Raw genomic sequence first — 23,754 nt, 5'->3', positions numbered from 1 at the left:
TTCTCTTCTTTCTTTTCCATCCCCTTGTGTTAGACAATTAGATGTCTCTTTTGGAAAACAGTATGGCATGGTATTTAACATGGGAGCTCTTAAATCACAGTTACTTAGCAACTTACTTAACCTCTTTAGGCCTCAGTTTCCACATCTGTAAAACAAGGATTTTAATAGCACCTGATTCCTAAAGTTATGGTTAGGATCGAATGAAATAAATCTAATAAAACACTTTGAAAGTGCACAGCATTGAGAGCTCTCAATAGAAAAGGGTTATTATTTTCTTTTTTTTATATATATAAAATTTTCTGATTCAGAACCAGGGTCTTTTATTTGATCTATGATATCATATATATACTTAATAAATATAGGAATACTATTTGGGTTCAAATGGAAATAAGCAATTGACACTTTTCTCGAGTTGTTCAGGAGGCCCAGGGTGTTTTTAAGCCCTGTGAGGAAAGAAGGAAGTGTCTAGAATCAAATATCCAAACAGATATTTGTGATTAGAAGCACAAGTGGTGTGCTTTCTACAGGGTGGCACTAAAACATTAGCTTTTTACCTAAATAAAGGAGAACCACTGAAGAATCTGGTTCTTGGTTTAATAGTGGGTTTCTGTAAACTATCTACAGGCCATAAAAGGAGAATAAGAGGTGGGTGCATTAAAGCATAAAAAGAATAAATAATATACATCAGATACATGGCACTCAAAGCTCATGTCAACTATTCTAAAACCAGGGGTACTACTCCTGGGAGCTGCAGAAATGCGGAGTGATATAATATGACCCAAAAGCAAAAGAACACAATAATGTAATCTAATCACTGTGGAAGGGGCTGTAAATTCCAAATACCTTGGAATAAAATTAACAAGAAATATGTTTGTAGTGCTGACATGAATAAAAATACAAAATTTTACTGGGGAATATGAAGTCCTAAATAAATGGAGTTAACTACTTTGTTCTTAGATGAGAATGCTTAATGTAAAATACCAATTCTCTCAAATTCACTTGTGCACATAGTGCAATTCCTTCAAAACTTCAATTCCAAATTTATATACCATATGTAGTAGTTAGGGTCAGGTGTCAATTTGGCCAGGTGATGGTGCACAGTTCTGTTGCTGTGGACTTAAATCATCAGAATGTGAAATTCATCTATGGCTGATTGCATCTGCAGTTGGCTAAGGGGAGTGCCTTCTGCAATGAATGACATTTAATTTAATTAGCTGGAGGCTTAAAAGAGAGAAGTCAGAAGAGTGCTCAAAACAGCACAGCCGGGTGGGCCACGGTGGCTCAGCAGGCAAGAATGCTTGCCTGCTATGCCAGAGGACTCGGGTTCGATTCCCGGTGCCTGCCCATGTTTAAAAAAAAAAAAAAAAAAAACAGCACGGCCTAAGCAGCTCAGCATACCTCATCTCAGCACTTGGAGCTTAGACCCAGACGTTTGGAAATGCAGAAAGGAATAACTCTGAAAGCCACTGGGACCCAGAAACCGGGAGGGCCTTCCCATGTGACAGAGGAAAGCCAGCTGCCTTTCCTCTGAAGAACTATAGATTTGTAACTAAATAATTCCCCTTATTAAAAGCTTATCCATCAAAAAAAAAAAGCTTATCCATCTCTGGTGTGTTGCATTCTGGCAGCTTTAGCAAATGAAAATATGGAATAGAAAAGGGGGAAATAAAAGCAACAATAACTAAACAATGTATTCCAACCAAATACTAGAACGATAGGTGAATGAAATACTCTAAATCCAGACACATATCCAAGAATATATAGGGAACTGGAATTTGATAAGTGCTTTTTAAATCAATAGAGAAATGAGTAGATTTTTAGTAAATGGTTGCTTTAAAATTTTATTAACTTTAGCCAGTTGAGCAACATGGCAGCATAGGATACTCCAGGTACTATTTCCCCACAGAACCTTTTAAAAATCAGCAAAAGCTGACAGAGCTATCTTCCTTCAATCTCTGGAAAACAGTAAAAGTGTTGCAGTAACTGGATGAATGCTGAATCAAGAAAACGTGGTTTTGAAAGCAGTCAGAGAAGTTCCTGGCACACTTGCTGGCTTCTGCCTCACTCCCTACTCAGCACAGTGTGTGGCCAGCCCACACTCCCACTGTGGATCCCTAACCCTGTTCCAGAGGGAGCAGAGCAGCCTCTGGAGCATAATACAGTGCCTATATGTAAATTGGCAACCTGAAGGATTGAACCTGGACATTCATCTTGGCCTTGCCCTCCCAGAACTTGCCCTTTAGGCAGGAACAGCTTGCAAACAGCTAAAGCAGTATCAGAAACAATTAAACAGCCTTGAACAAGGGATTACCTACTTTAAGTCTTACAATAAAGCAATATGGAGAGGGGAAAAGTCTATTTCACAGGGAATAGAAGGAGTATTTATATTCCTGTAAACAAGGGAACTCCTAAACCCATAAACAAAGGCAAGCCAAAGACAAGACACAGGTTCAGAAAAGACAGGCGAGAACCCTGCAGTTCACATTTGTCTCGGGCTTGATCTTCATAGGCAGGTGAAACTCTGAAGGAGAGGAGAAGCCAATGCAGAGCCAATTTTCAAAGACTGTGAAAGGAAGTTTTTGTTTTTGCATTGGCCTGTTTGTTTTGTTAGCTTCTGACACTCAAGGAAATCTCTGTCATATCCCTAGCTGGAGCCACACTTAAGGAAGAGGCAGCACAGGGACTAAAATTTAGAGTTAACACTTTAAAATATTAAAATGAACATTTTGCAACAAAAGCTTATAAGTAAAACAAAGAAACAGGAAATGATGGCCCATCCAAAGGAAAAAGATATAAATCCAGAAACCATAAATGAAGAAGACCAGACATTGGACATAGCAGATAAAGACTTTAAAGAATCCTCAATATGTTCAAAGAAATAAAGGAAGACATAGAGAAAGAATGAAAGGATGTCAGGAAAATAATGAATAAGCAATATGAGAATCTCAACAAAGAGAAAGAAACTTTTAAAAGGAACCAAATAGAAATATTGCACTTAAAGACTACAACTGAAATGAAAAATTTTCTAGAGGTTTTCAACAACAAATTGGAGCTAGCAGAAGAAAGAATCAGTAAACTCAAGGACAAGACAATTGAAAAAAATTCAACCTAAGTAGCAGCAAGAAAAAGAAACGTAAAATAGTAACAGAACCTAAGAGACCTGTGAGACACCGTCAAACATACCAATCGAGGTATTATAGGAGCCCCAGAACGAGAAGAAAGAAAAAATAGGGCAGAAGGAGTATTCAAACAAATAAAGGTAGAAAACTTCCAAAATGTAATGAAAGACACAAATATGTACATTCAAGAACCCAACAAACCCTAAACAAGATAAACTCCAGGGAAATTATATCTGGGCACACAGTAGTCAAGCTCTGAAAGCCCAAAGACAAGGAGAGTTCCGAAAGATGCCAGAAAAAATCAACATGTTATATATGCGGGAGCCCCAATAAGATTAAGTGCCAACTGTTTATGAGAAACCATGGACACAAGAAGGCAAGAGGAAGAAATATTGAAAGTGCTGAAAGAAAACAATTACCAACTGTTCTAGTTTGCAAGTTGCCAGAAGGAGATACACCAGAAACAGAAGTGCTTTCAAAAGGGGAATTTATTAAGTAGCAAATTTACAGTTCTAAGGCCATGAAAATGTCTAAATGAAGGCAAGGCTATGAAAATGTCCAAATCAAGGCACCAACAAGAGGTTATCTTCACTCAAGAGAGGCCAAAGAAGTTCGGGGTTTCTCGCACAGCTGGAAGGACACATGGCGAAGTCTGCTAGTTTTCTCTCCTGGTTTGGCATCTTGTTTCATGAAGCTCCCCTGAGGGCATTTTCCTTCTTCATCTCCAAACGTCTCTGGCTATGTGGGCTTTAGGGCTTTTTCCAAAATGGTTTCCTCTTAAAGGGCTCCTGTAAGCAACCCTACCTTGAAACAGCTCTATGGAGACCATCTAATCAAAAGTTACCACCCACAATTGAGTGGGTCATATCGCCATGGAAACAATAAAAAAGATTCCACTCAGCATTACTGAGTAAAGATTAAAGGATATGGCATTAACTGGGGTACACAACTGATTCAAACTGCCACACCAACCAATAATTTTATATCTAACCAGACTTTATTTTTAAAATGAGGCAGAGATTAAGACATTCCCAGACAAACAAAAGGAATTTAACACCGCTGAATCAGATTTAAAGGCAAGGCGAAAGGGAGTTCTTCAGACTGAAAAGATAGGACACTATACAGTGGATCAAAGCAGCATAGAAAAATAGATCTCAGGTAAAGGTAACCATATGGATAATTATAAATTCCAGTATTATTGTATTGTACTTCCTGGTGTGCAATTCCACTTTTACTTCTTACAGCATCTAAAGTGCAAATGCATATAAAGTAATGATAAATCTCTGCTTTGGGAAATAAAATATATTAAGATATAATTTGCAAGAACTACAACAAAAAGGTGAGGGAACAGATGGGTATAGAAACAGTGTATGTATATGCCATTGGGTTAAGTGAGTGTCAAATCAAAAGTGATTGTTATAGATTCAGTTTGTTAAATTTTAAACTTACAGTAACCAGAAAAAAATATGAGAAATATATAAAGAAAGAAACGAGAAGGGACTCAAAGGGGTACAATAGAAAGAAAGCAAATAAATATGAAAATAGAGGTAGTCATTAATGGAAGAATTGAGGGACAAAAATGGTATAAGGCTTACAAAGACCATGTAGCAAAAGAACAGAAGGAAAGCTAGCATTATCAGTAGTTCCCATGCATGTCACTGGGATTAAACCCTCCAGTCGAAAGGCAAAGATTAGCAGAAAGGATAGAAGTGTGACAGCCATATGGAGTTACAGGAGACTCATCTTAAATTAAGAGACACAAATGGGCTGAAAGTGAGAGGATAGAAAAAATATACCATGTAAATAGTAAACAAAAGGGAGCTGTGATGGTTATACAAATATCAGATAAATTATACTGTAAGTCAAAAACCATTATGAGGGACAAAAAGGTCACTGTATGCTGGTAAAGGGGTCAATTCGAAAAGAAAACATAACAATTGTAAATATATATATGCATTTAATGGCAGAGCCCCCACATATGATGCAAATATTGACAGATTGAAGGGAGAAATAGATGGGTCTACATTAGTAGGAGCAGACTTCGATATGCCACTTTTATTAATGGATAGAAATACAGAATAAAAAACAGAGAGAATCAAGGACACCAAAAGTTGGTTTTTTGAAAAGATTAATAAAATCTACAAACCTACTAGACAGACAAAGAATAAAAGAGAGAGGATATAAATAACTGAAACCAGAAATGAAAACGTGGGACATTAGACAGACCCCACAGAAATAAAAAATATCACAAAAAGATGCTATAAATAACTATACTTCAACAAATTAGATAACCTAGATGAAACGGACAAATTCCTAGAAATGTAAACTACTTACACTAACTCAAGAACAAATAAAAGAGCTCAACAGACAAAGAACAAGTAAAGAGATCCAATTGGTAATCAAAAAACTTTCCACAAAGAAAGCTTTCTTTCTAAGATTAGGAAAAAAAGACAGGCATGCCCACTGAAACCACTGTTATTCAAAATTGTACTGGAAGTTTTAATCAGAACAGTTAGGTAAGAAAAATATAAGTCATTCAATTTGAAAAGGTCATTGCACTATTTTCAGAGACAAGTTCTTATATATATAAAATTCCAAAAAATGCACAACAAAGCTGCTAAAGTTAATAAACAAATTCAACAAAGTGACAGAGTACAAGATCAACATGCAAAAATCAGTAGTGCTTCTATCAACTGAAGGGGAAATAAAGAAAAATGTCATTTACAATAGTAACTAAAAGAATGATAAATCTACGAATAAATTTAACCAAAGATGTAAATACAGAAAACTAAAAATACATTGCTAAAAAAATCAAAGACCTAAATAAATAGAAAGATATTCCATATTCATAGATTGGCAGACTGAATATTAAGATGTTAATTCTACCATAAAGCAGTAGACAGATTCAATGCAATCCCAATCAAAATTCCAATAGCATTCTTTGCAGAAATGGAAGGATAAGGGGCCCTTAATAACCAAAACCAACCTGAAAAAGAATGAAGGGGGAGGACTCACACTTCCCAATTTTAAAACTTATTACAAAGCTACAGAAATCAAGACAGCATGGTAATTAAGATCTCTCTTGATCGGTTTTTTCTGTAGACCCACATCACTGAAAACACCTCAAAGAATAACTATGTGGTTTTGCTTTACTCACAGAGCTGTTTGTTAAATCTGTGGGAAGAAATTACAAGACAAAGCATTGAAGAAGGTATGAAAGAATAGTTAACTTTTTTGACTTTTAGTATGGGTATATCCCACAGGTCTCTACTTCAGGTGTGGTAACCTTTAAGAGTGAATAAGATACATACTCATGCTAAGAGGTTGTCTGAGATTGAGAACCTTGCAGATCTACCAATTCCGATTCTGAAGTTGGGAATTTCTCATATATTGGTATGTTCATACCTGAGTGGAGATGAAAAGAAGGACAACTAAAAGAATTGTGACAAGGCTGACTGACAACAGCTGGGATTCCTTTTGAAAGGGTATTTTGAAGATAAATCTTGGCTCAAGCTTCAGAGGGACTAAGGTGATTCTGATGAGCAGAGAAATGAAGCTTAACATGTGGAATACCTTAAATAAAAATTTATTGACTTTAAAAAATATTACCTAAAAAAATGGGAACAAATGTTAAAATAAATGTAGTAGATTGAAATGCTAGTGATCGGGGAGGGGGGAGGGGGTATGGTATGTATGAATTTTTTTCTTTTTTATTATTTCTTTTTCTGGATTGATGCAAATGTTCTGAGAGGTGATCGTGGAGATGAATATACAACTATGTGATGATACTGTGAGTTATTGTTTATATACTAAGAATGGAATGATCATATGGTAAGAATGTTCATGTTTGTATGTTATGTTTAAAAAATTTTTTAAAAATTACCTAATGCTACATGTAATAAAACTCTTCACTGTTGAAAATCAGAAGAAAAAAAAACAGCATAGTACTGACACAAGGACAGACATATAGATCAACGGAATCAAATTAAGAGTTCAGAAATCAAACTTCACATCTATTGTCAATTGATTTTTGACAAGAGCGCTAAGTCCACTAGATTGGGAAAGAATAGTCTGCATAAACAGTGCTGGAAAAACTCGGATTCTATATGCAAATGAATGAAGGTGGACCTCTCCATCAGACCATATGCAAAAATTAACTGAAAATGGATCAAAGGCCTAAATATAAGAGCCAAAACTATAAAACTTCTAGAAAGAAACATAGGGAAGCATCCTTAGGACCTTAAAAGTGGTTTCTTAAACTTTACACCAAAAACATAAGCAATAAAAGGAAAAATAGATAAATAGGACTTCATCAAAATTTAAAACTTTTGTGGATCAAAGGATTTCATCCTGAAGGTAAAGAGGCAACCTACAGAATGGGAGAAAATATTTGGAAACCACATGTCTGATAAGGGTTTAATATCCAAAATGTATAAAGAAATCCTTGAATTTGACAATCCAAGTTTAAAATGGTCAAAAGACCTGTGTGGTGCCTTGAAGCTGCATGCACCCTAGAAAGACATTTCTTAAATTTAACCCATTTCTGTGGGTAAGAATTCCTGTGGGTCCTTCTTACCCATTGTAAGAAGGACCTTTTACAACTACTTCAGTTAAGGTGTCCCCCACTTCATTGAGAATGATTCTTAATTCTCTTACTGGAGTCCTTTATCAGAGAATGAAATTCAGACAAAGAGAAAGCCACAGAAGCAAGAAGCCAAAAGTAATGAACCCTGGAAGAGAAGAGAGAGATCAGCGGACACCGCCATATGCCTTGCCCTGTGGCAGAGAAGCCAAGGGTCGTCAGCAGCTGGTCTTCAGGAGAAAGCATCACCTTGATGACACCTTGATTTGGACATTTTCATGGTCTTCAAACCATAAAGTTTTAAGCTTATGAATCCCCCTTGTTTAAACTTAAAACCATTTCATGGTATATTGCTTTAAGCCACCTAGGAAACTAAAACAACATGAATAGACATTTCTCCAAAGAAGATAAAAAAGGCCTAAAATCACATGAAAAGATGCTCAAAATCATCAGCCTTTTGGAAATGCAAATCAAATTCACAATGAGACACCATTTCACAACTCACCTGAAAAGCTACTATTGTTTTAAAAAGGAAAATGAGTATTGGAGAGGATGTAGAGAAATAGGAACACTCCTTCATTGTTGGTGGGAATGTAAAATGGTGCAGCCACTGTAGAAGACAGTTTGAAGTTGAAGGTAAGTATAGAATTACCACATGACCTGGCAATCCCATTTCTAGGTATATACCAAAAAGAATTGACAGCAGAGAGTCAAACAAATATTTGTGCACTAATGTTCTTAGCAGCATTATTCATAACTGCCATATAATGCATCTGTTTTTATATTTCTATTTCATTTGAATCATTTATCAATCACTTGAATGCAATCCATATATTACTTGTGTAATTAAAAATGTGAAAAAATTTATATATAAAAATTTTACATATATAAAATATATATAATTATATATAATATAAATAATAAAATTAAATATAAAATTATATACAAAATTTATATATAACAACTTATATATAAATATACTGTGAAAAAATGTTCAAACTCATTTAAAATTTTAAAAGTGCAAATCGAAATAATGAGATATGAGTTTAGCCCACTAAAAAGGCATTTTAAAAAATGGTAGATAGTACAAGTGATGAGGAGATTCGAGCAAAGGGACACTTCCATTAACTGCAGGTGAAAATGTAAATTTGGCACTAGGCTTCCAAAGTGCATATTCTTCAGACCTGTTTACTCAGCTTCCAATTCAAGAAATATATTTAAAAATAATAAGGGTTTCAATTTACATGATTATTATGTACTATGCAATCTGAAAAACTTTCTGCTGCAAAACACCCAGAAATGTTGGGTTGAAAAATACATTTTTTTTTAAATGCTGGGGAAAGGAATAAAAGAACAGGAACTGGAAGAAGAGAAGGAGGAGGAAGAAGAGGGAGAGGAGGAGCAGAGAACCGAAGGCCCTAACAGATATGTTTGTGAGCTAAAACTGGGGCAGTAATCAAGGTCTTTAAAAAAATGTTGGAAATATATTCAAATAATTCACAAGTCAAGTCTTATAAAAGATAGGTAGAAAAAAGACTTACTCCTAATCCTTTTTTTCCAGCCACTCCCCAGAGGCAACCTTTGTTACCAGTTTTTTTGTGTGTCCTTCCAAGCATTCTAGGTAAGTTGTTTTAAATTACATTTAGAGACTTATTTTTAATCCCAAAGTAGCAAACTATAGACATTGTTCCGCCCTCTGCTTCTTTCACTTCAGAGGAGAGAATTCCATTTCTACATATAAAGAGCTTTCTCATGCTTTTTTATGGATGCACAGTACTCTAACAGTCAAACGGTAATTATTTAATCAATCTCCTGTGGCTGCTGCCAATCTTCAACTGTTACAAACAAAGCTTCAATAAGTAACCTTGAACATAGGTCATTGAGCATTTATGCAAGTATATAGAAAAAAATGTCTAAAGGTAGAATTGTTGGGTTGAAGGATGTAGCAATTAAATCATATTCTCAAATTATTCTTTTTAAGCAGTTATGTCAATCCATATCCCTAATTTGTGGGGAAAGTACCTATTTTCCCAAATTTTTGGATCTTTGCCAATTCATGGGTGGAAAAATAGTGTCACTATTTTAATTTAAATTTCTCTTAGTATGAGTGAGGTTGAGAATCTTTTCCTAGTCCAGTTATACTTTCTTATTTTATGAGCTACCTGTTAATATCCTTTGCTCACTTTTTTGGAACTTTTATATTAAGGAAATTAGCCTTTCGCCTATGAGTTAATAGTATTTTTTCAGTTTTCATTTGCCTTTTTTTGAAAATTTTGAATAACACATATGTGATGTAAAAAATTAAAAAAAACAGAAGCAAAATAAATGTATGTGAATGAAAATGAAAGTTCTCTTTCTAAGGTCTTTCTTCTCCTTCCCTCATTCCATTCTTTGCAATTTGTTATCAGTCCAGGTAACTATCCATTAATCTGTGCATCCATTCATCTATGCTTTAAAAAAAATGAGATATTATACATTATATAAGTTTCTTATTTCTCCTAACTGAAATTTGAGGAGTGCTTTAGGTATTGCTAGGTAGGAATCTAATTGTCTTTCCTTCTTTTCTATAAAGTTGCATAGTCCTTCAGTGTATGGACCACAATAAAATGCTAACAATTCTATTTGCATATGATGGGATTATGGCTAGTATAAATTTACTTATTTGAGCTAATTGTAGTTCTTCTACAACAAAATTTGTAGAGTTCCAGATTCAAGGGTCCCTGCTGTGGGAAAGAATTATAGGTCCCTGGAGCTTGATCATAGAGGGTTGAGGTTTTCATGAAGGTTTTCATAAAGCCAGATTTGCCTGTATGTAAGTGGAAAATCCTAACACATGATGTCTCCTCATGGTGGTCTTTGACCACAAAATCCAGATAGTGGCCCCAGCAGGGAGGGCTCAGGGACCTTCCAACTTGGACCAGTCACCAAATGAGATTCCTCACTAAAAGCTGATTCTCAAAGTCAGGCAGGTAAAAGGTTAGGGAAACCCCTTGACAGCATCCTCCCCTTTCTTTTTCCCTTGCTGGGTACATACTGTTGACTTTTGCCAAAGTTACATGTGTGAATGGGAGAGTTTCTCTGTGTATTGTAGCTCCTTTGTTTTCCCTCCCAATTCTGGGCTTGTAAAGTTTGTAACAATTTTGTTGAGATACAAATGATATGCAATAAACTGTACATATTTAAAGTGTACAATTTGATGTTAAGATGAAATTCTACCTAAATTGATTTATAGATTCAATGCAATACCAATTAAAATCCAAACAACTTAGTTTACAGAAATAGAAAACCAATAACCAAATTTATTTGGAAGGGCAGGGTGCCCTGAATAGCTAAAAATATCTTGGGAAAGAAAAATGAAGTGGGAGGTCTCACACTACCTGACTTTAAAAGCATATTACAAAGCTACAGTGGTCAAAACAGCATGGTACTGGCATAAAGATAGACATATTGACCAATGGAATCTAATTGAGTGTTCAGAAATAGACCCTCTCATCTATGAACAATTGATCTTTGATAAGGCAATCAAGCTAAACAACCTGGGACACAGCCAGCCTCTTCAATAAATGGTGTTGGAGAACTGGATTTACATATGCAAAAGAATGAAAGAGGATCCATATCTCACACATACACAAAAACGAACTCAAAATGAATCAAAGACCTAAACATTAGAGTTAAAACCATAAAACTTTTAGAAGAAAATGTAGGGAACTATCTTATACATCTTGTATACAGGAGGTGGTTTCCTAGACCTTATACCCAAATCTATAGCAATGAAACAAAGGAGTAAACAAATGAGATATCCTCAAACTTAAACACTTTTGTACATCAGAAGTTTATCAGGGAACTAAAAAAGGCAACCTACGCAATGGGAGGCAATATTTGAAAACCATCAGATAAGGGCTTAGTATCCAGAATATATAAAGAGATTCTTCAACTCAACAACAAAAAAGACAAATAACCTAATTAAAAAATGGGCAAAAGACATGAACAGACACTTTTCAGAAGAAGAAATACAAATGGCTAAACGGTACATGAAAAGATGCTCAACTTCACTGGCTATTAGGGAAATACAAATCAAAACCACAATGAGATACCATCTCACACCCACCAGAGTGGCCATTATCAAAAAACAAAAAAACAAGTGCTGGAGAGGATGTGGAGAAAGAGGCACACTTATTCATTGTTGGTGGGAATGTAAAATGGTATAACCGCTGTGGAAGGCAGTTTGGCGGGTCCTCGGGAAGCTAAGCATAGAATTGCCATATGATCTAGCAACCCCATTTCTAGGTATATATTCAGAGGAACTGAAGACAAGGACACAAAGGGACATTTGCACACCAATGTTTACAGCCACATTATTATGATTGCCAAACAGCCCAAATGTCCATCAATGAACAAGTAGCTAAATAAACTGTGGTATATATATACAATGGACTACTACACAGCTGTAAGACAGAATAAAGTCATGAAGCATGTAACTACATGGATGAAACTTGAGGACATTATGCTGAGTGAAATGACCCAGAAACAAAAGGGCAATTACTGTGTGGTCTCACAAATATGAACTAACATTAATGAGTGAACTTTGAGAGTTAAAGTTAAGAATAGAGGTTATCAGGAGGTAGAAATAGGGTACAGATTGGGGAATTGGTGCTGAAAGAATACAGATTGTACAACAGGACTGCCTGTAGCACAATGCTATCTGATAGCAGCACAATAATATAAGTACACTGAATAAAACTGAATGTGAGTATGGTTGAGGGAAATTTTTTTTTATTAAAAAATTAACTAATAACATTTAGAAATCATTCCATTCTACATATGCAATCAGTGATTCTTAATATCATCACATAGATGTATGATCATCATTTCTTAGTACATTTGCATCGATTTAGAAGGAGAAATAGCAAGACAACAGAAAAAGAAGTAAAATGATAATATAGAGAAAAAAATAAAAATAAAAAATAAAAAAATATATAAAAAAACAAAAACAAACAAACAAACAAAAAATTATAGCTCAGATGCAGCTTCAGTCAGTGTTTTAACATAATTACATTACAATTAGGTAGTATTGTGCTGTTCATTTTTGAGTTTTTGTATTCAGTCCTGTTGCACAGTCTGTATCCCTTCAGCTCCAATTACCCATTATCTTACCCTATTTCTAACTCCTGATGGTCTCTGTTACCAATGACATATTCCAAGTTCATTCTCGAATGTTGGTTCACATCAGTGGGACCATACAGTATTTGTCCTTTAGTTTTTGGCTAGTCTCACTCAGCATAATGTTCTCTAGGTCCATCCATGTTATTACATGCTTCATAAGTTTATTCTGTCTTAAAGCTGCATAATATTCCATCATATGTATATACCACAGTTTGTTTAGCCACTCGTCTGTTGATGGAAATTTTGGCTGTTTCCATCTCTTTGCAATTGTAAATAATGCTGCTATAAACATTGGTGTGCAAATGTCTGTTTGTGTCTTTGCCCTTAAGTCCTCTGAGTAGATACCTAGCAATGGTATTGCTGGGTGGTATGGCAATTCTATATTCAGCTTTTTGAGGAACCGCCAAACTGCCTTCCACAGTGGTTGCACCATTTGACATTCCTACCAACAGTGGATAAGTGTGCCTTTTTCTCCACATCCTCTCCAGCACTTGTGATTTTTTGTTTTGTTGGTAATGGCCATTCTGGTGGGTGTGAGATGATATCTCATTGTGGTTTTGATTTGCATTTCTCTAATGGCCAGGGACATTGAGCATCTCTTCATGTGCCTTTTGGCCATTTTGGTTGAGGGAAATTTGATACTGGGGCCACATATGAAATCAGAAGGAAATATGAGGATAAAGACTGAGACGGTATATTTTAGAGTGCTAGAGTGGACAGTGATGACGATTAAATGTACAAATATAAAAACATTTTTTCATGTAAATGTACAAATATAAAAACAATATATAAACATTGTTTATATATAACAAACAAATGTCAGCATTGCAAGGTGTTGAAAACGTGATGGGATACAGGAAAAAGTACAATCAATGCCAGCTAGGGTCTATGATCAACAATAACATTGTAATATGCTTCCACTGAATGTAAGAAAGGCATTATACCAAAACTAATTGTTAATAAGAGTGGGGTTTGGGAGAAGGGTAGGAATTCTTTGTTCTTTGCAGGAGAAAAGGAAATGTCTTCATATAGATTATGGTGGCAAAGACATGCCTATTTACTTAGGTTGGATTGTATGGTATGTGAATAAAACCGTTTAAAAATGAACAGAGAGACACAAGGGCTAGAGAAAATGTAAAGAAAGAGGTGTACCTATTCACTGTTGGTAGAGAGACTCCAGAGGGCAGTGTGGTGGTTCCACAGGAGGCTAGGGGTGGGGTTGCCATGTGATCCTGAAACCCCATGGCTAGGTATATATATATATCTGGAGAAACCGAGAGTGGGGATGTAAATGGACATTTGCACACTGGTGTTTATGGTGGTATGTTCACGATTCACAATGAATGGACATGGCTTAAGGGTACGACTGAGGGAAGTAAAGGGGAACTGTGGTGTATATATATGATGGATCACTGAGCAACAGCAAGAAGAAATGAAGTTGTGAGGCATGCAGTTAGGTGAATGAACCTTAAGGACAGTATGTTGAATGAAATGGCAGAAGCAAAAAGACAAATATTATCATGCCTCACTCATATGGACTAAATATAACGTATAAACACAGAGAATTGAAGTTGAGAGCATGGATTATCAGGTTGGGGTCTATTGCAAAGGGTCCTAGATTATAAATTCTTACAGCAGTTGCATATATTCAGGAGCTGTAACTGATATTTCTAAATTCTGAGATTCTGAGCTATTTGAGTATAACCTGGCTGTTCCCTGAAATTTCGGGTATGCATGTGACACCTAAGACTCGGAATTAGAGCACGGAAGCTATTAAAGTCAGCATTACCCCATACAGCAACTATTTATAAAGTTGAAAAAGTGATCAGATTTCAACTAGATATAGGAGTGAAACTGATTTGGGTAAGTCTAAGGTAAATCAGAATACAGGGTAAAGGATAATATGGTCCATATTTTAAAACTTTACACTTCTGTGTGAGACCAAAAGAGGAGATGTTTACTTGGTGCAAAAGTTATATTTTGGGTAGCAATTATCTAATTTAACCTGTATGATCAGTTTATTTGAACACCATAATTACATGGAATCTTGAGTAGGACATGAGATCCTGGTGGTTTGTACAGGTTAGTGTGATGCCCTGATATATCCCAGAGTAATCTGAATAGAGAATAAAAAAGTACTTGCAAAGCCCCCTTGGGGGACTGGGGAGAAAGGAGGAAATATTCAACTTCCCCATTTGGGGAATTCCTGGTATTCTCTCAAGCAGTGGGGACCACCAATTCAATAGGCTGAGCACTTGATCCTGGGATTCGATGCTATGAAACTTATTCCTGCAAAGGAGAAGCTAAACCTACTTATAATTATGCCTAATAGTCATCCCAGAGAACTTCTTTTATTGCTTGGTGTTGCTTCTCCTTTAAGCCAACTCAGCAGATGAGACCACTGTTCTTCCCCTATGTGGGACATGACTCCCAAGGGTGTAAATTCCCCTGGCAACATGGGACAGAACTCCCGGGATGAACCAGGACCCAGCATCATGGGACCGAGAAAGACTTCTTGACCAAAAGGGTGAAGAGAGAAATGAGACAAAATGAGTTTTCAGTGACTTAGAGATTTCATACAGAGTGGAGAGGTTATCCTGGAGGTTATTCCTCTGCATTATGTAGATATCCCCTTTTTAGTTTATGATGTATTAGAGTGGCTAGAGGGAAGTACCTGAAACTGTTGAGCTGTGTTCCAGTAGCCTTGATTCTTGAAGATGGTTGTATAATGATATAAAAATATAATTTTACAATGGAACCATGTGATTGTGAAAACCTTGTGTCTGATGCTCCTTTTTTCCAGGGCATGGACAGATGAGTAAAAAAACAAGGATTAAAAAATAGATAAATAAATAATAGGGAGGATAAAGGGTAAAAAAAAAAAATGGGTAGAATGAAATACTAGTGGTCAATGAGAGGGAGGGGTAAGGTATATGTGATGAATGAGTATTTTTCTTTTTTCTTTTTATTTCTTTTTCTGGAATGATGCAAATGTTCTAAAAATGATCATGGTGATGAATACACAACTACATGATGATATTGTGAGCTTTTGGTTGTATAGTATGGATGGACCATAAGTATATGAAGATTTCTCAATAAAAATATATATTTTAAATCAATGGAATAAAATCTTCAAAGTCGTGAAGGGTAGCATATTTACTAGGATGACAAATTTAAAAGGCGCTATTGTAGGAGAGGCACACTGGGAGCAAGGGGACCACACAGAACAAAAACTCCTACTTTGGATATTACCTTTGTGATGCCTATTAGACATTGTTTAGTTTCCTGCAACTGCTGTAACAAATTACTATAAACTTGGGATCTTGAAACAACAGAAATTTATTCTCTTGCAGTTCTGGAGGCCAAAGGCAAAAATCAAGGTACCAGCAGGGCCACACACCCTCCAAAGCCTACAGAGAAGAATCCATTCCTTGCCTCTTCCAGTTTTGGGTGGCTCTTGTTATTCTTGGGCATTGCTTAGCTTGTAGCTGCTAAGCTCCACTTCTGTCTTTACATAGACTTCTCCTCTGTGCCTGTCTTCTCCTCTGTGTGTCTCTTATAAGGATATTCATCATTAGGAGTCCACCCGGATAATCCAGGAAAATCTCCTCATATCAATAGATTAATTACATCTGCAGAGCCCATTTTTTCCAAATAAGGTGATATTCTCAGGTTCCAGGAATTAAAATGTAGGCATATCTTTTTGGAGTCCATCATTCAGCCCACTACAGACTTCAAGTGATAATGTTGAGTAAATAGTAAGGTATATGAGATTAGAATTCAGGGAAGTGATCAAGATTGTGAATATAAATTTGAATCTATCATCTTGATATCTTCAAAGCCATGGAACTAAATGAGATCACTGAAGGAGAACAGAAGAGATTTAAGGACCAAGTCTTAGATCCCTACCTCATTTAGAAGTCAGAAAAAGGATAAGTGTCCAACAAAAGAAAAGGGAAATAAATTCCATGAGGATAGAAACTTTTCTGTATGTTCATTTTTGTTTGCCATTATTTTAAATAGAGCCTCGCGTTTAGAAAACATTAGACAAAAAAAATAGATATCTCTCCAAAGAAGACATACAAATGGCCAGAAAGTACATGAAAAGATGTTCAACATCATTAGCCACCAGGGAAATGCAAATCAAAACCACAATCAAAACCACAATGAGATATCATTTCACACCCATTAGGATTAGCTGCTATTAAGAAATTGGAATATAAGTGTTGAAGAGGGTGTGGAGAAATAGGAACACTCATTCACTGCTGGTGGAAATGTAAAATGGTGTGAATGCTGTGGAAAACGGTTTAGTGGTTCCCAGAAGGCCAAGTATAAAACCACCATTACCATATGACCTAGTAATCCCACTTCTTGGTACATACCCCAAAGAACAGAAATCAGGACTCAAACAGATATTAGCACACTGATGGTCACAGCTGCATTATTCACAATTGCCAAAAGATGAAAGTAATGCTAAATGTCCATCAACTGATGAATGGATAAACAAAATGTGTTATATATAATAATGGAATATTATTCAACCATAAAAAAGAATGAGGTTCTGGTTCATGTGACAATATCAATGAATCTTGAGGAAGGAGTGAGAAACTATGTCAAATACAAAGGAAAACACATAAATGAAGTAAGGAAATTAAACCACAAGTAAGCTGAGGAATAAAAATTAATCACTGAAAAAAGTTTAATCACTGACCCTGATACATTCCAGAGTATCTTAGGCAGAGAATAAAAATGTATTTAAAAAGTCCCTTGAGGTACTGGAGAAAAAAATGTGGAACTATTACACTTCTCAACCTAGGGAATTCCTAATATTCTCTTAAGCATTAGGAACTCTCAATTTAATAAGCCAAGCCCTTGATCTTGAGGCCTGCCCTTATGGAACTTATTTCTGCAACGGTGAACCTAAGTTTATTTATAATTATGCCTAAGAGTCACCCCCAGAGAACCTCTTTTGTTGCTCAGATGTGGCCTCTCTCCCTACACCAATTCTGCAAATAAACTCACTACTCTCCCCTATATATGGGACATGACTCCCAGGGGTGTAAGTATTTCTGGCAACGTGGGACATGACTCCTAGGGATGAGCCTGGCCCTGGCATCATGGGATTGACAATGTTTTCTTGACCAAAAAGGAGAGGAGAAATGTAACATAAGGTTTCAGTGGTTAAGAGATCTCAAATAGAATCAAGAGGTCATTCTGAGGTTACTCTTATACTAAATTCACCCAGATACTACAAATAGCCACAGTATGCCAAGCCCCAACCAACTGTATTTCTGAAAACTCTAAAGAAAACTCTGGGCTCTATCTAAGACTCTTAAATGTTTTCCTTAGTAAGTTTTTTTTTTTTTCAGAAACTTAAGCCCTTTAGATGTTCTTATACTTGATAAGCCCCCAAAACCAGTCTCTCACAGAACATAAACCAGTTGCATTCCTCTACCTCATAACATGAATACCCCTTTCCAGCACAAAGAATTTAAAATGGTCATTGGCCAGATATCCCTGAAGACTGAGAGAAAGATCAAATGAGAGGGAGGAGGTGTAACTGAGAAATTAGGACTTAGCAAATGATTATGACTACTGAATCTTTATGTGGATGTTTCTTTTTAGCGTCTAGTGTATTGGAATAGCCAGAAGGAAATACCCAAAATTGCTGAATTGTAATCCAGTAGCCTTGATCTTCGATAATGATTGTATCACTATATAGCTTTTATCATGTGACCATGTGACTGTAAAAACTTTACGACAGACTCTCCTTTTAGCCAGTGTTGGGTAGATGAGCAATAAAATAAAGACATGCATTAAAACTAATAATAATAGTTCAGGAATATGGGGAAAAATACCTATACACAAACTATTGACAATAGTTATAGCACTACTTTAATAATGTCTCATCAATTGTGGCAAATGTAACTACGTTAAAAAATAGTAGAATTATGTTTAAAAAAAGTGTTGTCACCAATTGTAACAAATTTTCCACACCAATGCAAGCGTTGGTGGTGGGTGGTATATGAGAATCCTGTACTTTATTCATGATTGTTCTGTAAACACACAACTTCTCTAATAAAAAGAAATCACTGAATTTGCCAAAACAGAGGTCTCTGGTAACCTTGACAAGAGAGGTTTTAGATGAGTGGTAGGGGTAAAAAACTGATTGCATGAGCATAAGGAAAAATGAGGAGTGAGAAAATGGGGCACTGAGTGTAGAAAACTCTTTTAAGGAGTTTTGTTCTTAAGAAGCAGAAGAAAAGGGATGATATCTGAAGGAGAAGTAGAGAGTCAGTGAGTTTGTTTTTGTTTTGTTTTCAGTTCAGAACTATAACAACATATTTGTATACGGGGGAGAGTAATTCAATTAGAGCGAGAAACTGATGATGCAAGGCTGGGAATGGGAAGGGAAATTACAGGAACAAAAGTCATTGAATAGGCAAAAGGAGATGGGATTCAGCCCCCTTTGTAGATGGAATCAGTGGCAGTCTGTCCATGGTAATAAGAGATAAGAAATAATATTTGGGTACAGATACAGGTAGATCAGTTTATGTGCTAATGGAAATAGAAGGTAGTTCTCTTCATATTCCTTTCAGTCGCTTTTCTTTGAGGAGCTCACAGCCTTGTGGGGGATATGGAAACATAAGCAGAGAATGTAAATAAAATGTATTAAGTTCTGTAGTAAAGCCATGGCTTTATGCACACCATGACTGGTGGTTCAGGAAACACATTAGGGAGCAGGTGTTGGCTGACATGAGTTTTAAAGAATGAGTAGTAGTTACACAAGTGAAGAAGGAAGGGAAAAGCATTCATGGTAGAGAGATCAGCATTATCGGGGAGTAAAATGTTATGGCGTGCATAGAACATTAAGAGCCTAGCACAAGAAAGTGTATAATAAGTACTTATTGGCATTAATTAAATCACTTGGTGTTATACTACCTGGCATATCTAGTGTGACTGGAAGTGAGGGATGAAACCACAGAGTTTGTTATCCGAGTATTCAGTTTATTGTTATCAAATAGCAGAGTCAAGAAGCAAGGTGCTGACAACTATTTTTTGAAAGAGGTATTAAGGACCTGGAAAATCCAGGAAATAACCAAAATGGTAAGTTCCTTAGCATCTTAAATGCTTCTACTACCAAAGGACTTTGGCACTCAGTCTCAGGAATTCTAGCTGACTCACCAGTTCACAAAACATGTTTAAACTAAGCTTGAATCTGCAGGACATAACCAAACAATACTGGCTGTAATTTAATATGTTTAATTCAGCAATATCTATATATAGTCATTTTCTAATTCATCCTACAAAAATTTTAAGCACCTTTTTGTATACACATTTTTTACAGAAAACAGTCCTTGTGACATTTGTAGTCCAGTGGAAGAGGCAGATACCAATGAAATATATGCATAAATAAATAAACGTTTTTATATAGCACGAGGTCCTGCCATATGACATAACCAGAAGATTTGAATATTTTAGAACCATAAACGTCAGCTTCATTCTTAAAAATGCGTCCTAAGTATAATAATAATTTTTACTGCATATTATAAACTAGGGCGAGGGGGAAAAAAAATGTAGTTTGTCTTTTCATTTGTTCATTTCGAATGAAAACACTAACCATTATTCACCTATTCATTTGAAACTCTAAATTTCTATTCCGTGTGTGTCCAGATCTACCAGATAGACGTTCAGCATGAGCAAAATGACAGAACATCACCGGGCAAGTATGAGACCATATAGGTCCATTTTCTTTTAAGTAAGAAAAAAGGAGTCTTTGACTCAAATGGAGCTTCTGTTTGGAAAATTAATGGGTCATCAAAACCAAACGATTGTAAGTCACAATTTAACTGAAAACCAGAAGGGTAAAAATAGCAAAGACTAAACATATAATATCCTTCTTTCTTCATCTTTGCTGTTGGAAGGTGTGTCTTTCCTGAACTATGAATCACTGCCACAGACCTTGCAAATTTGTTCCATAAGAGGGAAGTAGCAGTGCAGCATTGCGGTTTTCTTGCCGAGTACGAAAAAAGGTGCGGAGTCTACACGTTGGGTAATTCCACTTCCCACAGGCTGCATAGAATGGAAACTAACATTAGAGGAGAAATATTCCACATCGCTGCACTTTGCTTTCATGCAACAACTGCAATGACTGAACTCGTAGGAAGCAAGAGCCGATTGCGTCCTAGTCTGCTGGAACTTGAGTCTTGAGTATCGTGGTAACCAACGACTTCAAAGCACTTTCAATGCCTCAGTCCTTAAAGGTAAATGAAAGTATGGCTCATAAAATTTACAGTTTATGCTTGACATTTTGGCAACTATTTCTAGTCTATAAGCCTGGAAATAAAATGAATAGGGGTTGAATTTTGAACCAGAATCAAAAGGAAGGCTTTCTCTTTCTTTTAAGACTTGGTTTGACTGCTACAGAATTTCCCAAATTCCCAGATGAATAATTGATATGGTAACCAACAGCTTTCCAATGTTGTTAAAAGCATAGCACACTCTAGAACCTGTGAGAACAGGTTCAAAGATAAAGAACACTTTATCTTTGAATTTTTTAATTCCCTAAAGTTCCTGTTTTTATATATTCCTTTTGGTTGTTTTAACAAAAAATAAAAGTATTGACTTTTAAGCTTTTTTCCTAAGATATTTTTCTTTCCATATATGTAACGAAAATTTAAAATGGCAATTTCATAAATATATGGAGATGGGTTAAGTACCATTTATTTTCTGGCATGTCTTCCCAATAATAACTGCTTACACAACCATGGTGATTAATTTGTGGAGCGAATTATTACTTTGTATTTCTTTGCCCCTTTTTGGTTAATTTAGTGTGCAACAGCGACACCTAGCGGACATTTTGTGCTTATCAGAAAGAATCTATTTTTCAAAGTATGAAATCGGCTTGTTTTGGAGTCTAGAAGGGAAATTAAGACAATAAAATAATAACAATAATGTGTAATTTTTGAGCCTTTATTATGTGCTAGTACTAGGGCTAATGTGTTATATTCATTAAATTTGATTTACTCTTCACAAAAAAATCTATGAGGCAGGAATGATTACCTTCAGAATTTTAAACTTTTTTTTCTTTTTCTTTTTTTTCCCCACATGGGCAGGCACCGGGAATCGAATCCGGTCTCCGGCATGGCAGGCAAGAACTGCCGCTGAGCCACTGTAGCCGCCCTAACTTCAGCGTTTTACCAATGAAGAATCTAAGACTTAAGAGAAGGTTAATTACCAAGTTCACATAAATGCTAAAAGCTAGGATTAAAACCTTGGCTGAGTTAACATCACTCAACCGTTCAGTTCAGGTACACATATAAGAATGACAAAACGTAAAAGGTGGTAGGTATCGCAAGAAATATAAAAACACGATATGAGGGGGGGAAAGGAGGTGGCAGATGACACTTCTGCAGGGAGTTGCGGGAAAGATTTCTTTCATAGAGCTGCTTTTAAACGGGGCTTTGAGAGATGAGAAAGATTTAAATACATGAGATAGTCAGCCAAGGAAAAGACTAGAGGCGGAAGTGCTTGGGGAGATTTGGGAGGAGCAGTGAGTGCTCCCCTTTAGCTGGAAGATGATGTGCAGAAGTGAGTATGGAGAGATCAGCAGGAAAGATAGATTAGAGATAGATTGGGGATTAACATGAATGCCAAACCAAGGAATAGAGATACTTTACGTAAATGAGTGAGTGAAATCTCATGACTAAGGAATGGACACAATCAGCTCTGTGCGCTAGCTAGATTTCCTCTGACAACGACGTATCTGATGGATTAGAGGCAGGAGAACGAACGAGAGGCAAAAAAATAAATTAGGAAGGTGTTAAGAATAATCCAGGCCTGAGACGATGAAGATTTGAGCTAGAATAGAGATAATGAGAACAGGGTGCTGGAGAGAGAGAGAGGTAAACTATGGCTAAGGTCCCACCTATATTCCTTCCGAAGTCACTAAGTAATGCAAGCAGAAATCGGTAAATAGCTGTCAGCAGCACCCCTCTTCCCACAGATCCCCTTAGGCTAAACATTATATTTCCTTGATATTGTCAGTCTCATTTTTCCACAGCCTTGTGCCACAAACCCTCCACCACACACACACACACACACACACACACACACACACACACACACACACATCAGTTTTTCATGGACTGAAGACCCTTTTGTTGCTTCTCTTGATAAAGTTATTAATGGATACTTATTTTAATGGAATTTCACCTGAATGAAAATGTCAGTGTTTGGGGGTTGAGGTCAGAGGTGGAGGGAATAATGTGCACACGGTGAGATTTACCAGGTCTACAATCCACAGGAATTGTCTTCTACATGGGTTGTGAGATTTGTACATAAATCAATAGCTAACACTTCCTGACACGTAGACCCTCCTTTGCGATTTGTTAGTTCATCATTTGTGAAAAAAATTGTGTGCCTATTCGGCCAGGAAAATATGAGGAATAAAAGCTCAGTCTCTGCCCTCAAGAAACTAAGTTTAATAGGTAGAGAAAATATGTACCAAATGAATACAGAACATTTTAATAAAGTAACATGTTGATAGCATCAAATTGTATTCCTATTGAACACTTGCGGGATGATTTTTTTTGTATAGCTGAATAATCTGAATAAGTGAGTTTACCTACCTTTTTATTCCCTCTTGAAACACCCAAGCTCTTTATTTCAACCATCTTGAATAGAAAATATCTTTTCAAATATGCTACTCAATATCATCACTTCTTAAACAGTGTCGGGGCTTCATCCATGGAAACAGGACAGGCCAGTGGCAAGGCTGCCCCATGGGGCAAGATATGATTTGGTAAATTCTGAGGGTGAAGCCAAGCTTGGAAGGGCACTGCTGTCCTCAGACTCTCCATGAATGCTTCAAGTCAAAGAGGACAGATG

At 36.3% G+C, this 23,754-nt stretch overlaps 1 long non-coding RNA gene and 1 other non-coding gene across 2 annotated transcripts; both read left to right on the top strand.

The window, feature by feature from the left end:
* Positions 1-4,021: 4,021 nt before the first annotated feature.
* Positions 4,022-23,406, top strand: LOC143668044 (uncharacterized). The gene is made up of 6 exons (XR_013168261.1): positions 4,022-4,277; positions 6,222-6,330; positions 9,263-9,322; positions 20,539-20,698; positions 20,790-21,128; positions 21,981-23,406. It is a non-coding gene; the product is annotated as an uncharacterized LOC143668044 (long non-coding RNA).
* LOC143668622 (small nucleolar RNA SNORA18) lies at positions 6,189-6,319 on the top strand. The gene has a single exon (XR_013168489.1). It is a non-coding gene; the product is annotated as a small nucleolar RNA SNORA18 (small nucleolar RNA).
* Positions 23,407-23,754: the final 348 nt, after the last annotated feature.

The sequence above is a fragment of the Tamandua tetradactyla genome, chromosome 24 (assembly GCF_023851605.1).
Source record: "Tamandua tetradactyla isolate mTamTet1 chromosome 24, mTamTet1.pri, whole genome shotgun sequence".
Taxonomy (NCBI): Eukaryota; Metazoa; Chordata; class Mammalia; order Pilosa; family Myrmecophagidae; genus Tamandua; species Tamandua tetradactyla.
The sequence above is the reverse complement of the archived record's forward strand: the minus strand, read 5'-3'. Positions and strand labels throughout refer to the sequence as shown.